Source organism: Callorhinchus milii, unplaced genomic scaffold, assembly GCF_018977255.1.
Source record: "Callorhinchus milii isolate IMCB2004 unplaced genomic scaffold, IMCB_Cmil_1.0 Scaffold1, whole genome shotgun sequence".
Classification (NCBI taxonomy): Eukaryota; Metazoa; Chordata; class Chondrichthyes; order Chimaeriformes; family Callorhinchidae; genus Callorhinchus; species Callorhinchus milii.
Genome location: NW_024704742.1, coordinates 55,602,329 through 55,617,831, shown reverse-complemented (window position 1 = coordinate 55,617,831; position 15,503 = coordinate 55,602,329). Strand labels below are relative to the sequence as shown.

General features: G+C 40.7%; 1 non-coding gene across 1 annotated transcript; it reads right to left on the bottom strand.

Annotated features, from left to right (window-relative positions):
- Positions 1–13,112: 13,112 nt before the first annotated feature.
- Positions 13,113–13,222, bottom strand: LOC121850773. The gene has a single exon (XR_006085749.1). It is a non-coding gene; the product is annotated as a U6 spliceosomal RNA (small nuclear RNA).
- Between the last annotated feature and the right edge of the window lie 2,281 nt (positions 13,223–15,503).

The following is a 15,503-nucleotide window of genomic DNA, read 5'->3' as shown; positions in this document are numbered from 1 at the left end:
CACAAACAGTCGTAGATTGAAAATGACCAATTTAATTATTGGTTTTGGTTTTTGGAGGGATTATTATTAGGCGTGTGGAGTAAGGAAACCTGCCCAAGGTTTCGCCCTGACCTGCCTGGAATTGAACTCAGGTCTCTCGCTTGCAAAGCGAGTGCTCTAACCACTGAGCTACAGGACTCCGCGTACTTAGCGTATTGGGGCAGAAGGCCTCTTACCTTCCAGCAGTTTCCCAGCAATGACTATAAACAGTCACAAGCGTTCTGCGACGTGTGAGGGGCGCTGTATAAAAGCAAGACGATGTTGTTGGATTATGGCTTCCTCCATGCTCTGTGCAAAGTGGATATGACATCATAACCATCCACAAGCACTGACCTGCTGCTATTTTGTGTATCAACCTGACTCAGTTGGAAGGTGCCAGTATGGCACAGTTGGCAGCATTGAGTCGGCCTGGTTCAGTTGGGAGCACTCTCACCTCAGATTCAGAAGGTTGTGGGTTCAAGCCCATGTCAGTTATTGATATAGTCTATGCTGACACTCCAATACAGTGTTGGAGGCACCGTCCTTCGGATGAGATGTTAAACCAAAGCTCAGTTTGCACGTTCAGGTGGATGTTAAAAATCCTATGACACTACTCAAAAAGAGAAGGGAATTTCTCCCGGTGTCCTTGCCAACGATCTCCCAAATAAAATTGGCTATTCAACGTGATGGCTGTTTGTAGGATTTTGCTGTGCACAAATTGGCTGCCCACAAAACACATAGTGACTACACTTTGTGGTATATCATTTGAAATGTTTTGAGAAGTCCTCCCAATGTGAAAGGCACTATTCCAAATATAAGGATTATTATTATATTTATATCACATGGTGGGGGATTGATTTTATGGATTCAAAACATTATGTTATAATGGGGGTCACTCTATATTCAAGGTTGTTATTATAGCTAATGTTTCAACTGTATTAAACTAGGATGATGTTACTGTTAAAGTGGAGTGTTTGAGTATAGGATAGACTGGCTCATCTAGTATTTTGTGTGTATATGTATGGCTGCTGCCTCCTCATCTGTCTGTCTCCTCACTGTGCAGTTAAGCTAGTTAGGTCTTTACTTGTCACTTATTTTTCTCATCACTTGAATCGTGCTAGAGATGCCATAATGATGAAGGGACTCAATAGATTCCCCCCTCCCATCCCCCACGATGATAAAATAACTGCATTGTGCCTGCCAAATACCCAATTATCTCAAATATTAAATGAAACCTGCTGGCACATTGCATTACAACAGCATTTCCAAACATATCATTCCGATAGACAAACACTGAAACATAGCCTGGAGAAAACGAAACACTGCCTACCTCCTCTTTCCTGAAACCTGTTGTGCAGAAACACTAACATAGATGCAGTGTCCAGCTGGTGTGAATCTACAACACAAAATTGTGCAGATTGGAGGTTTTGCCCAGGAATCGAACCTGGGTCCTCTCGCTTACTAGGCGAGTACTATAACCAATACGCTAAAGGACTAATGTCACATTCACATACATTGAGAGGACATCTCAAAGAATTTCATGGATGTTACTGTGTAAACTGTACATTTTGTAGGTGAATACGGCAGCCAATTTGCCCACGGCAATGTCCCACCAGGAGCCACAAACTGTTCCAGTTATGAAAGAGTTAACTGCTGTATTGTAAGCATTTCATCACATGGTTCATTATTAATTTTATCACTTTCATTCATTTCATTCACGTCTACAGTTTAAAAAACCCTTTGACCTCTTTCACTATACAAGCCTAAAAGGCATTAACCTACAGCACCATTTAAACTGCTCAATTACTTTTGGGCAATTAACCTCACCTCTGCAGGCAAAGGAATGAAGAGCACATAAAACAAGTGCGCTTCAATCAAGGTTTGATCAAAAGTACTTTTAAAAAATGTAAAACAAGACGAAGCGGTGTTCAAAGCTAATTAAACACTAACTTGTGTTTGTGGTTTGTATTGACAAGGCAGGGCCTAAGGGGTTAAAATCATTTCCTTGGTCAATATTGCAAAGCAATGTGCTGAATACATTCTGAGGCATTGTGTTGCCATGCACAACAAATGTAAACCAGGTATTCTAAGGAACTACAATATTACAATATTTCAGTTTGAATCTCAGTGGTTATAAAGTCTACAAGCAATTTAAGAATAACAATCATTTAAAATGGCTTAAAATTGTGAAAGGTATTATCCATTCTGCTCATGCTGGGCTGGTGGCTTCCAAAAGGTAACACAGCTTTTGAAGGTCACCCATAGGTATATATGACGGTGCTTGGTGATCATGTCATCACATCAGACAGTTTACTGCCACCTCTTGACAACAAGAACGTAAACCAACTCATTTCCACACACTGCCCCACTCCCATTTAACTTTTCTATCAACTATACACTCATGTATCCACTTTCAGATCTCTCTATTTATAATTTTTTTCATTTTTGTTAAAAGTAGGCGTTTAGCCATAAAGTCCATGTTGAAATCTATTGTTAACAGATCGATCTTTGCGCTACTAGTTAAAAGTGTTCCCCTTTCTTTAAAGCCTTTGTTGTTATTACAAGCTACTGCACATAGCAGCAAATTACTGAAGAGGCCCCAACCCACTTGTGATTCAGCCCAAGGCCAGGCAGGTCATCAGCTGACTTCCTGTTGCAAACAAAGGGCCACAAAAGTACTTCAGACTTTCAATTTACAGAAGGATGCTACAATTCATGCCTGAGCTCCATGAGTTTGCTAACAGATGGTCAGAAGACATCACAGGGCCTTGTCTGTAAATTCTGCCATCAGCCACTGTCTCAAAAGCAAAGCTTCTAATAAACATGGGCACAGTAGTGATTGGGAAATTCCGATTAACCTGATTCAAAACATGCCGATTTAATCTTATCTTTTGGAAGATTTAATTTTCACTCACATTTACTCCTAAAGATGTTTCCCGGGTTAAGTAACACATAAAATGTATGCCAAATGCTTTCCCTTCTAATCCACCAGCACCGTAACAGCTGCAATCGGTATCAACTGCTCAGCAAATATTTGACCCCTGGTACCAGCCACCTCTCAATTGCTCACTTGCTTCAGACTAGTTAAGCCCCGATATCTTTTGATGGATCGCCAATGGGCTGCAAATGTGAAAAAAAATGTTCTTTTTCTTTTCTTTAACAAAGATAAAAAACGTGCTAAAGTCGACTAATAGAAGGGGCCCCCATTACTTGCAAGCCACACATTTTCCCATGACAGCTTGCTATGATTACTGCTCTGTGGTTTTTCTAATAACCCAAGATATCACTCCCACTTCCTCCATTTCTTGCACATTGCACTTTTTTCATTAATTCCAGTTCAGGAACATCTAATAGTTGGCACAGCATTAAATGTCAATTTGTGTTAAAGACAGGTGTGTTTTTGTATTCTATTTATATCATAAATATAAAACTCTTTCATACTGTTCTGTTCACTTCAGTTTGATCAGCAATCTCCTTTTCTTGCACTCCAGCCGCTTTTCTCTGCAGGTAAAGGACACAGTGAAATGAATACTTTTGTGCCTGTGGAGATTTACCAGTCCCTTTTAAGCTGTGGAAACATCAACTCACTTGAACTCCATTTGGGCTTTCTGGTCACACAAAGGATTTTAATTTAAAACAAACAAAACAAGAGGATTTATTATCTCTTTACTTCACAGAAGCGTCTGTGCTGTTGAGTGTTCTGCAGTGGTTATGACGTAAGCCAAATCTTATTGGAATGAATCTTGTGGCATACTGATAACACCCAGAGCTAGTTATTGATTTCATAATGAGTGGTAGGTGATAGCACGTCATTGTTACCCTGAGTTGCTTTATGGTTTGAGTTTATATACAGTGCAATGCTTCCAAATGTACAGCTCATTTTCCATAATTGTCTGATTCTCTTATCCGAATTACATAATTAAGGGAAGTATATAAAAAGTACATTGCACCTTAATCATTAATTCATTGAGATAAGTGCTTATTTGCATTTGAAATGACGGAGGATCCAGGATGCCTGGAAGAGCTAAAAATATACATTTACTCGAGTCCAATATATAAAGTAATAATAAAAGTCCTCGTGTCTTTCACATTGGGAGTGTCCCACATCCAGCCAGAAAGTGAATGGCCAATTTCATCTGGGGCTTTGTTGGCCAGCACCCCGGGAGAAACTTCATTCTGTTTTCGAATAATGAACATCTTTAAGTAAAATATAGTAATAGTTATTTATGAAACTAGGAAGAATTTCCAATTTTATAGGTTTAGATCACATTGAAATGATCCTTAAATATCTCAAACATATCTTTTCGACTGCACTTTTAGTTATCTTCCCCTTGTCACCACACTCGACTCTCCCACCCAACTCAGATGCCCATCCAACATTGTCAAGTGCTTTGACAAGTCCTCTCATAGTATTTTTTTGTATCCAATAAGTTAAGGAAAATCATAACATATGTTGATATTACAGGCATCATGGTGGCCCCATAAATAACCTTCCTTTCCTGAGCCATCTGTTCCCACCAGATATGTTACTATTATTATGTAGTAAATGTTATAATATGATGCAATGGATAGGTGTCATTTTGTGCAGGAGTAGGGGAGTAGGGATTCCTCCCACTCAGCTCCTGTTAACTCTGAAAGCCAAAGCCCTAATGAGCAGTATGGTCCTAATGGACAAGTAGCAGGAAATCTACCAAAATGGCAAGAAATGCAGTTTTTGCTGGTTAAATTACATCAGTACTCTGAGGTGCCCAAGTCTTGGCTCTTGCACTTAAATCTCACAGAATTAGATAAGTTGGGTGAGTCCCTCCAGAGAGAGAATTTGCATTCTATTCCAGACTTGAAAATTTCCACGTGTAGTTACCATACATATGTGAAACTCTCAATCTGGTTTGGATATTCTAAAGCATGGTGATAAGTTTCTACATGTGTCAAACACCCAACCGAACAAAAGAAAAATCCATCAGAAGAAGCCATGGCCCTGACTGCCTGTTCAAGTGGACGTTTACGATTCCATTGATCCTTTGCAAAAAGAGAAAACAGTTTCTTCCAGTGTCCAGGCCAACAATTCCCCCAGAGAAAATAAATTGATCATTCACTTCATGGCTGTTTGTGGGACATTCTTGTATACATGTTGGCTGCTGCGTTTTTCTATAAAATCAGTCACTGCACTTTACAGAAATCTCTGTGATGTCCTTTAAGGTGTCTTGATGTGTAAGGCGCTATATCAAATGCAAGGATTATTATAAATTTTGTCTGTAATTTATTTGTTAATCTTGTTTTTTCTTTTCTCAACAACAACAACTTGCGTTTTCTGTATATGACCCACACGAGTGCTAGCATCTCAGAGCATTCAAGTTGTGTGCATTCCCTGGGTGAGAGAATGGTTTGAAGAATGGTTGTTCTGGAAATCTGCCATTGACACCAATTAACCACCTGTGAGGAAATACACAAGATAAAATTGGGCATTCACTTCATGTTTGTGGAACATTGTCCTGCACAAAATTGACTCCACCATTCACCCATAATATACACAGCAACAACAGCTTACAGTAAATCCTGTGAAGCATTATATCAAACACAAGGATTATTATTATCACTATAAGATACACCAGGGCAGTGTACCCTTCAGTTTTCTGTTTCAGTTTTCCATTTCCTGCCTTCACCTTCTCACGATTACACTCATTGGATTGGAAACTCATTTTGTAGAGAAGGGCAGGTGCAAACACAAATTCTACCACCCTGCAGCATAGTAAGTGGGGCTCCAGTGTACTGTGCAGCTCGTAGTTCTTACTCACACACATTTTTAAGGATGTGTTTTGATCCGGTTGCTGTAAAACCCAAGCACTGAAAATAGATGCTCAACAGGAACTCATAGGAGCTTGGATTGAATCCAACCAATAATGATAGGATGAAAGTCTCAAAAAGACCTAGATGAAATGAGGTTATGAAATCCCAACCCAGTTATTAATGGGCTGAAACTCGCAGGACAAAACTGTCCACAGGTTAGTAGTGGCTCCCTTAAGATTGTTATTCTCATTTAATTTAGAAAAGCCATACACCAGGCTCCTGCGTAGGAGGCTGGCTTATGGAAAATGGACATGTTTACCCTGCTTCAGTAAGATTGCCTCATCTGAGGTTGGGTTAATGTGTTTTATTGTTTGCAGAGCAGAGGAGCTTTACTTTGCATCTATGTAATAATGAGGTTGACATTGGATGCCCATTGTGTTCCCTATCAGTGATGATACCTCTCATTTTAGATGGGCACAAGTAATTTAAATGATATAGAACAAAGATAGTTGAGACAGCATGATATAGGCCATTCAACCCAACTAACACATGCCAAACTTCATACTGCACACCTTCTAATCCCTTCTCCGATATTCCTTTTCCCTCCTCCCTCATGAATGCATCATGAAATTTCATGAAATAAAATTCACGATCATTTTTTTTAACATGATCAACTAGTGAAGGCAAGAAAAGTATTGAACTTGTGTATCCTAACTGTGCACATCTTTCTTCTTTCTGAAGTGTGCCACAGTAAATCAATACACTCGCATTGTTTATGGGCTCCAGTTTGATCAGATTTAACCTTGCACATTCAGACCATACGCTCCATGTAAATGGAACTATGAAAACAAAAGCTGTCTGTACTCATTCTCTTTCCCAACTGGTCTCTCCCTGTTCCCATCTTCTGCTTGATTTGTTATGCAAACTCTTTATTAAACCTGTTTGCACCAGTTAATATAACAGGCACAGCTGACAAAGCATTCAAGATGGTTGTGAACCACTGTAACATTTCACAGTGGATGAACAGTTTAATTGACCTCACAATGTTTGTCTATCCCCACATCAGAGCCATGCAGTCAGATATTAAGCATAGGGCACTATGTTACTGTGTAGTCGTGATATTAAACATAATGGAAGTTACAGTGAAAAATGTTGATCAAATAGACATGCTCATATAGGAGTACAAATTCCAACTGGGTGTAGATTTACTCTTGTAACAGAGTATTTCAGAGCATCCAGAATTTGGTATTTTTTTATACATGGTCTTTAAATTTGAAGCTGGTTTTCTGTGAATTTCTTTTAAGCACTATTTCTGCTGTGTTTTGGCATCAACATGCTTATTTTATTGGAATCTCTAAACTCCAATATTTTTGAACAAACTCTTCTGAAGGTACTGTCAGCAATTGAGGCCTGAAATTCCATCTAATCTTAGCCCACGAGACACAGCATTTTGTCTTAACATTTAAGATGGTGCAGAACAGCGCAGAAATTAATAAATTCAGGCTAAATTTGGAAGTTGATTGTCCACAATTCTACATGAACTTATATTTTAAAACAAAATGGTCGTGTAGCTTAGGACTAAGTGGAATTTCGATCCAACAGTTTCCCCACCCTTCAATTTTCAAAGATTCATAGATTCAGAGAATGTTACGGCACAGAAGGAGGCCATTCGGCCCATCGAGTCTGTGCCGGCTCTTTGACAGAGCAAGTCACTTTCACTAACCCCAATCACCAGCTTTCTCCCCATAACCCTGCAAACCCGTCTTCCCCAGATACCTATCCAGTTCTCTCTTAAAAGCTGTTATCGAATCGGACTTCACTACCCTTTCAGGCAGATCATTCCAAATTCAAACAACTCGCTGAGTGAAAACATTTCTTCTAACCTCCCCTCTGCTTCTTTTGGTAGATATCTTAAGACTGTGACAACGGGTCACAGACACACCTACCAGCGGAAACAGCTCTTCCCTATCTAGCCTGTCGAAACCTTTCATGATCTTAAAGACCTCTATCAGGTCCCCGCATAACCTTCTCTGCTCTAATGGGAAAAGTCCTAACTTCTCCAGCCTGTCCTCATAGCTAAGGTTCCCCATTCCTGGTATCATTCTCGTGAATCTCCTCTGCACCCTTTCCAGTGCCTTTAATGTCCTTCCTGAAGTAAGGTGTCCAGAACTGGACGCAGTACTCCAGCTGAGGCCTAACCAGTGTTTTGTATAGATTAACCATAACCTCCCTACTCTTATACTCTATGCCCCTACTAATAAAGCTCGGTACACCACATGCCNTTTTTTTACTGCCTTATCTACCTGCCCCGCTACCTTTAATGATTCGCTTACTTGAACACCCAGATCTCTCTCTGTACGTTCACCCCCCTTAAGATTGAGCTACCAAGTCTACATTGCCTCCTATCACCTCACACTTATCCACATTGAAATCCATCTGCCACATGTCAGCCCATTCTACCATTCTGTGTATGTCTGCTTGCAGTTGGTTACAGTCCTTCTCATTATTTACTACCCTACCTAACTTTGTATCATCTGCTAACTTGGAAATAGTGCTCTCTATGCCCAAGTCCAGATCATAAATATATATTAGAAAGAGCAGTGGTCCCAATACCGATCCTTGGGGGACACTACTGCACACCTCCTTCCATTTCGAGAAACATCCATTAACCACCACCTACTTTCTGTCACTCAGCCAGTTCTTAATCCAAACTGCCTCTAATTTGTTTATTAATCTCTTATGTGGTACTGTGTCAAAAGCCTTTTAGAAATCCATGTAAATAATGTCCACCACATTTCCCTCAACAACCCTCGCAGTCACCTCTTCAAAAAATTCTATTAGATTTGTTAGGCAAGATTTGCCTTTAACAAATCCATGTTGGCTGTCTCTAATTACCTCATGTTCCTCTAAGTAGAGATTTATTCTGTCCCGCATTATGGTCTCCAGTAGTTTTCCTATTACCGAAGTCAGGCTGACTGGCCTGTAATTTCCGGGTTTGTCTTTCTGCCCCTTTTTGTAGAGGGGGTTAACATTAGCCACTCTCCAGTCTCTTGGCACCACTCCTGTGTCCAATGAAGATTGAAATATAATGGCCAAAGCCTCCGCTATTTGAACCCGTATCTCCCACAGCAACCTTGGGTGAAACCCATCTGGTCCTGGTGACTTATCAATTTTGAGCCCAGTCAATCTTTTCAGAACTTCCTCTCTGTCTATAGTAATCTGATCTATTTCCTCTACCCTCTCATCCAATACTGCGGCATTTGGGGCATCCATTTCCGTTGTGAAGACAGATGCAAAGTACTCGTTCAGTACATCAGCCATGACCTCTGCCTCCACAACAAGATTGCCGTCATTGTCTTTGATTGGCCCCACCCTACCTTTAACTAACCTTTTTTCCTTTATGTGCTTGTAAAATATTTTAGGATTCCCCTTTATGTTACCCGCTAACCTCTTCTCATGCGATCTTTTAGCCTGTCTTATCACTCTTTTAAGATCACTCCTGCATTCTCTATAATGCGCTTTGCTATCCTCAGTATCTTGCGTCTTCCAATTGTCATACGCCGTCTTCTTCTTTTTCATCCTAGACAGAATATCCCTGGTCATCCAGGCTGGCTTGGTTGTCGCACATTTCCCTTTTGTGGGAATATATCTATTTAGACCCTGAGCTATCATATCTTTGAAGATCTCCCATTGCTCATGAGTTGTTTTACCTGCTAGTCTTACTTGCCAGTCCACCAACTCTAGGTCCCTTTTTAGCCCATCAAAATTAGCCCTTTTCCAGTCAAGCATTTTCACCCTTGACTGTACTTTGTCCCTGTTCATGAGTAATCTAAATCTAATAATATTATGGTCACTGTTACCTAGATGCTCCCCTACCGAAACCTGTTCAACCTGACCTATTTCATTCCCCAGAACTAGATCCAGCAATGCTTCCTTCCTCGTAGGACTGGAGACATACTGCTCAAGAAAATTTTCCTGTACACAGTCTATGAATCTTTCTCCTGCCTTGCCCTTAGCGCTGCTATTTTGCCAGTCTATATTGGGATAATTGAAATCCCCCATTATCACAACTCTGTTCGCCTTACATCTATCCGCGATCTGGTTGCAGATCTGCTCCTCTATCTCCTTCCCGCTGTCTGGTGGTCTATAGTAAACCCCTATCAGTGTAACCACTCCTTTCTTATTGCTTATCTCTAACCAGATAGATTTTATTGTTGGGCCCTCCAAAGCTTCGTTCCTTTCTACAGCTATAATTGTATCCTTAACTAATATTGCCACCCCTCCTCCTTTTCGTCCTTCTCTATCCTTCCAGAACACATTATATCCTGGAATATTTAACTCCCATTCCTGTCCTGGCTTGAGCCATGTCTCGGTTACTGCCACCACATCGTAAACCCTTCCGCCAGTTGAACCTGCAGCTCATCAACCTTATTCCCTAAGCTACATGCATTTAGGTACATGCATTTGAGGAAATTGTCCGCTTGTACCTGCTCTACACTTCCCACTTATCTTTTTCCTCTAATCTCTAATCCATTGTTTATCCTTGGATACCCATCCCCGCTTGACACTTGTTTAAATCTGCCCCTACAGCATTTGATAATCTCTTGGCAAGGAAGCTCACCCCTGCCTTGCTTAAGTGCCACCCATCCTCAAGGTAGAGATCCCACCTCCCCCAGTAGTGGTCCCAATTGTCCAGAAAACGGAAACCTTCTTTTCCGGACCATTTCTCCAGCCAATCGTTCATGCGCCTGATCCTTTCATTATGGTGCCTTGTTGCCCGAGGTACCGGGAGTAACCCAGAGATCACCACCTTGGATGTTCTGGACTTGAATTTGCTCCCCAGCTTTTGATACTCGCCCTGGAGCATCTCAGCCCTCTTCTTACCAATATCATGGGTCCCCACATGGACCACGACTTCTGGACAGAATCTTGTCCATGCGCTCTGTAAGTCCAGTACCCTTGCACCAGGAAGGCAGCAAACCATCCTAGCCTCACAATTCTGATTACAGAAGATCCTGTCAGTGCCTCTTACTGTTGAATCCCCTATCACAACACTATTGCCCTTGTGAACCATGCCCTTGTCCTGTTGGACAGAATGTCCACTGCTGTCCTCACAAGAGGATTTCACGCTCTCGATAGCTAATGTTGAGTACCGATTAGAGACTGGTACTCTGTTGGGCGTGCTCTGCCTTGAACAAGCCCTCTTCTTGCCCTATCGCACTGTCACCCAATCACCTTTAGCATGAATGAAGGGTAGCTCTGTTTTGGGCTTTGTCATCCTTTGTGTGTCAATGTATAATTTAATGGCCATTCTTAATTCGTGAGTTCAGGCAACAAATGTTGCCAGGTTGTTTGACCTATGTGGGCACCAGAAAAAGGCCAATCTTGTCCTCATGTAACATTTACTTTATACAGTGTCAGCGGATGGTGATTGAGAACCCCAGCTTTTTAACCAGTGGTGACCCCTTAACCATGGATATTAAGATGCAGTGTTAAGACGTCTGGTGCTAGCTCCTCTTCACTATCCTATGCGAAGTGTGCTATAGGAATACAAGTTGTTTTTGTTGTAATTGCCGGAGAACTAATTCAACACTGAAGTTGGTTACAGAAATCATATCAATGCTATTGGCTGCAAAACATATACTTTAAGGCCTTTGTGTACTTTCAAATCAGAAACTGGGAAAATAATATATAGAAGAATGGTCGTATGTTCCGGTTTTATTGACTACTCATGTAATTTTACTTGTGAAATTGAAGCCCATTAGCAGATGAGACAGATACTTTGTTCTCATGTGAATTTCTTTTGTTCAGCCAGGTAATTGATACAGGTGGAAATCCATCATCATGTTTCAGAGTATCAAAGCCAAAATTTCACAGATGCATAACATTTCTATGTATCTGGAATGGACTGCACACACTGTTCCTTGAGGGACATATCCTACTCACTTAATCCCAGAAATAATTAGGCAGGTTGGCAAGAGTCAAGGTTTGGAGACCTCAGACTGTTAGGATACTGCTGGAATTTAATTGATTAGATCTGCACAGCTAGCCATTACATACACTGTCTGGCAAATCATCTACTGCATGTCGTGCTAGGACCACCCTACCCGTGTAGCTTTGACTTCCAGAGTTAACAAAAGGTGCGTGGGAAGAATTCATGCCCTCAAAGAGTGGGCTTCCCCCTTCAAAACTTGCCGATGAGCCAGGTTGGCTGGTCCGATATCAACGGTGTCTTGGAGTGCTGCAGACAAGCTTGACTCAAAATACAGACTATGAAGGGTTGACTTGATTCCAATATTGTTCTCAGCATTTCAGGTCATTGCCAGAACAGAAATCCAGTTACAAATCTATTCACTATTTGACATGTAACTCACCAGAACCATGTACAATCTCTTCAATCAACATTTCTTAAGGTTTCATTTGGGTTAAAGGTTGCAAGGTGTTGTATGATCTTACAATTCACCAGGAGGTAGGATAGAGGTGGATAGTTTACATAGTTCAAATAACACTCCTGCCACAGGGTATTAGGGTTAAAGATAATGTACGGGGCTTTTGCGTAGAATTGCCAAGTCTTTTCTTTCAGCATTCATAGTGAATGAATAGCAATTGAAACGTTAAGAAGACGTGAAAAAAGCACTATATCAAATGCAAGGATTATTATAGTGCAAAATGATCATTTAGTGTCTATTTCCACTGGGTAATAATCATATGCATAGACTACTTGTTTTGCCAAAAAAAATGATAAATACATTGCTGTAGTAACCCTCAGTGTTGAGTTCCAGAATGTTGTTTTTACTCTACCTGTTTAGGAGTCAATAAAACCTATGAAATGTTGTTGTGAATGAATCCACCTCTCAATGAGTATAGTAAGTACAACAAAATTGCATTTGTATAGTGCCTTTTACATCAGTAGCATGTCCCAAGGCGCTGGAAAATCAATGTTTGGACCTGAGCTGGGGATCGGGATCAGACAGGGTGGAGGGCAGGGGTGTGGAAGAAAGGTGATCTTCCATGGTCAAAAAGGTGGGTCTTGAGATGGGTAAGCTGCTTGCACTGAGATCTCTGATCAGTGAAAGCATTATCTCACTCACGGAACTAGGAAGTGTAGTTGAGACCAGGACTCTGGACTCATTACAAAGATTACAAAGGATGTACAGCATGGAAACAGGCTACTTAGCCCAACCAGTCCATTCCGTTGTTTATACTCCATATGAGTCTCCATCCATTCCTTACTCCCTCCAATATCCTTTTGAAAATATATGGAACGCTTGACAAATTTGTATAATATGATAATATAATGTAGTAATACAATCCTTCCACGTATATATATATAAATTGCATGGCATCCTTGCAAAGGACCTGTGCTAATCCTCTCTGTGTCCTTCCAATTTTAAATATATGTAGATTTGAAAACAACTTGATGTGGGATGGGAAGATGGTGTTCTGGAAAGATTAGATCAAATAGGTTAAAGGGCCTTCTTCATCCAAATCAATTTACTTTGTCATTGGCTTGATGGATCCTGCATGAGAACAGTGTTGGGGATCCACTTGGATATTTAGGTACATTTGTAATTGGTACATTACAAATTTCTCAATCTAAACCATGTATTAGACCCCAGGGATGAAGATGTGGGATGGACTATGGAGGCAGCATGTGTCAATACATCTGAGAGGGAATTATGTCACTTCTATATTGTGAGTTGACTTTCTTGAGGCAACTCGAATTGAAAAATCATTTTTTTCAGTGCCAAATTTGGGAATGGCCTCAGTTGGGAATAGGAAATAATAATAATAACCCTTGCATTTGATTTAGCATTTTACATGTCTTTTAGATGTCTCAAAGCGCTTCACAGAATATTACAGTAAAGTGAATTGACTGTATATTTGTGGGCCGCAGCGAATTGCGCACAGCAGTGTTCCATAAACAGCCGTGGATTGAAATGATCAATTTACTATTTTTTTCTTGAAGGATTATTATCAGGCGTGTGGCGTAAGGAAACTTGCCCAAGGTTTCACCCTGCCGGGAATCGAACCCAGGTGTCTCGCGTGCAAGGCGAGTGCTCTAACCACTGAGCTACAGGATTTCCCATTACTTTTGTCTGACTCTGTAATCAGAGGGATAAGCGCTGAAAAACGCAGACATAATGACATTTTGTGAATGCTCAAACACCTGACAAGAGAGATCTTCATAACTATTACAATTGTCTTTTTCTGAAATCCGCTAATCAAATGCTGTCAGCAGAAGCAGGAGAAAGCTCAGGAGCAAAGTCCCTGATAGTTGCTTGCATGTTGCAGCGTGAATATCAGGCAAATGTACTGGAGCAACCACAATATCTTTGTTATAATTACATGTTATTGCTTACTCGTAGTCTCTAACATGCAGTGATACACTGAACTGGCATCGTGCTCCTGCCAGCCACACTTCATTTCTTGACATGAGGCTCTATCACATATCCTCTCATCTCCTCTTCTGATTCAGCAAGTTGGAACTCCATGCCTCGACCTGTCTAGGAAATGAAACTCAAGTTAGATGGATCATCTCGTAGTGCAACCAGGAAATGTCAAATTTGCAGAGAACCCCGGGCCAGGTATTTTGGAAGCATAGATCGCAAAACTAAATTAATTTTGCTAAGGCATCAGCCTGCTTCAGTTAGTAGCATTCTTGCCACTGAGTTAAGGGTTGTGGGTTCAATCCTCACATCGGATCCTTGAGCTTAAAATCTAGGCTGGTACTCTGGTTCTGTGCTTGCAGGAGCGTTGCATTGTTGGTGGTGCCATCCTTCAAATGATACATTAAACCAAGGTCTTATCTGCCTGTTCAGGTGGATGTGAAAAGTCTCTTGGCACTTTTAGAAAAGAGAAGGGTGTTTCTCCCAGTGTCCTGGCCGACAATCCCCCAGATAACATTGGTCATTCACTTCCTGGCTGTTTGTGGGACATTGCTAGGTGCAAATTGTCTGCTTCATTCGCCTACAAAATACAAAGTCACTATATGTCACAGTAAATATTATGAAGTGCTTTGAGATATCTCAACAGCATGACAAATGAGCTTAATCAAATGTAATGATTATTATGACTTACACAATGACATCAGATGCTTGTGCATATGTGAAATTACATATCCTGCAAGCTCCCTCTGGAAGTTCAGAAGCGATGTAAAAATGGTAAATGCTTGCCAGCACTAAAATCTAATGACACAGTTTCAGCCTACAAAAGAGCAATACAGGAAAAGTGGCATCAGATAGCTATTTGGTGAAGAGTTCAATTGAGGTGTATGAGCGAGAGAGAGAAAGAGAGTTATGTAATATTATTCTCTTTTTAAAAAAAGATTTAGGGCTAGCCCGATGGACTGCAGTATTCTTTTCCAGTCCTGGACATTCCCATTTTAGACTTTATTCACTCAAAAAGTGATGAATGTCTTTGGAACAAAACGTCGAATGGGTAGTAGAGACAAACACATTAAGGGCATTCAAAAAGCAGCTGGGTGCTGTATTCGTTGAGGTAGAATAATGGAGAGAATGGGCTTCAATAGACCTGTATGGTCTTTTCTCAATGCTGATTTTTGTATTCCTAAAAGGAGTGCAAAAGTATGTTGCAGTCTGTGTGCTTGTAACAAATTATTTGTTGTGTGTCAAAGCAAGCTGGATTTCCTGATGATTAAATAAGCTATATGGGTATCTGGTATTCTTGGAGCCCCT